The sequence below is a fragment of the Pholcus phalangioides genome, unplaced genomic scaffold (assembly GCF_987345545.1).
Source record: "Pholcus phalangioides strain wild (caught in Gottingen) unplaced genomic scaffold, Ppha-v1.0 ptg000015l_1, whole genome shotgun sequence".
NCBI classification, from domain to species: domain Eukaryota; kingdom Metazoa; phylum Arthropoda; class Arachnida; order Araneae; family Pholcidae; genus Pholcus; species Pholcus phalangioides.
In genome coordinates, this window is record NW_028301608.1 from 56,055,981 (window position 1) to 56,057,677 (window position 1,697).

The 1,697-nt window shown below is 34.1% G+C and overlaps 1 non-coding gene across 1 annotated transcript; it reads left to right on the forward strand.

Annotated features, from left to right (window-relative positions):
- Positions 1–286: 286 nt before the first annotated feature.
- On the forward strand, positions 287–359 carry TRNAF-GAA (transfer RNA phenylalanine (anticodon GAA)). The gene has a single exon. It is a non-coding gene; the product is annotated as a tRNA-Phe (tRNA).
- The last annotated feature ends 1,338 nt before the right edge of the window (positions 360–1,697 follow it).

Consider the following 1,697-nt stretch of genomic DNA (forward strand, 5'->3'; position numbering starts at 1 on the left):
CTTCCTAAAACCATATCTCCAAATATAACCAAAAACCCTCTTTGTTGGGGGGGGGGGGAGTACAGTATTAGTAATCGCAGCAGATTTATGAATTTTATTATTTTTACTTGTAATCTTTTAAGCGTAGATAAGAAAGACGGAAGAATGAAATTTTTTTACGTTTGAAATTTTCATTAACTCTAATAATCAACAGGCAATAGAAGGGAAGAGAGACCTAAGCACTTTAACACAAAAGTTATGAACGAATTAAAACAAATCATACCTATGCACATAACTGTTGTTGAGCGCCGAAATAGCTCAGTTGGGAGAGCGTTAGACTGAAGATCTAAAGGTCCCTGGTTCGATCCCGGGTTTCGGCAGAAGATAGCTTTTTAAGACAACCATAAGTATTCTTTATGGGCATTGTATATTTTTTATCACGTGTATATATTGTTTATAATTTTTATTAATTGCATTTTTAATTGGGTTGCTGTATTTTTGAAATTTATGACATCCATATTTTTATATGGGCATCTTTTTCTCAGCCACCTCGTTGGGCATTTTGCCTGTTGTGGCGTTGTATTTGTATTTGAAATACGAATTGATGTATGAATTAAAATATTATTACAGCATTCGAAACCATTGGTGGTTCACTTGCCCTAGACTACTGATCAAACGATCGGACCTCCGAGAAAAAAAAGTGTAGTGATCCGCGAGAGCCCAGTAGCTGAAATCCCCCCCCCCCCCGATAGATTAATCGCAGAAGAATCTCCTATAGGAAAATCGCCGATCCTCAGTCGTTTTATGTTGTCTCAGCCATTTAAATGTCGAGTGATAATAGTTTACTTGCTGTAAAAAATATTTAGAAATCTGCGTCTGCCGAAATTCATAGTTTTATAAGCGAAAATGATTTTGATATGCTGCGTGTATACACACAGTATATATACCCTCCGGTGTCTCAATCCTTTTGCATCCATTTGATGAATCAATATTTTCTCGGAATTTGCATGCTATACTAATCTCTTATGCTCCCATAAATTAAATTGAAATTTTATTGAATTTTTGCCTAAAAAAATAGCATTGAACTAGAATATAATTTTGATTTGTGAATATCAGCTGATTCTTAATCCTTTACACAATCTATTTAATTAATTTTTTGTCTTTTCCGTCTGACAAGAACGCAGGTGGTTCCTTTCACCCCTCATTCCAGAGGGTGCATAGACAGACAGCACATTCCAGAGTCCTTTTTCTGTCCGTCTCGACAGCTCTGACATCTGAAAATATATTATTCTTCGTGAATATGTTAAAAAAATGAAAATAAAGCATGTGAAATTGTGCATTTATGAAGGTATTTTGTTTTAACACTATTTCTTAATTAGTGCTGCCGTTTGAATCTTAGCAAACCATATAGTATATCATATTCTCCTTAGAAGAAAATATCTTTTGTAGAATGTTTTCTGAAAATATAATTTAAAAAAAGAATGTGCGTGTGTGTGTCTTTAAACCTCCACACGATGAAGCCACAAAATCAACAGTTGTGATATAAGTAATAAGGTGAAAATGTTTTGTATAGATTTTTGCACAGCTAAGTGATATCACTTTTTTAAATTATAATACATTTAGGGGACAAATTATCATTATTCAGAACGTATTTCGTTTATCGGACCGGTCATGATGAACCGTCTTAAACTATGAAGGTTATCATCAAGGTACATGGG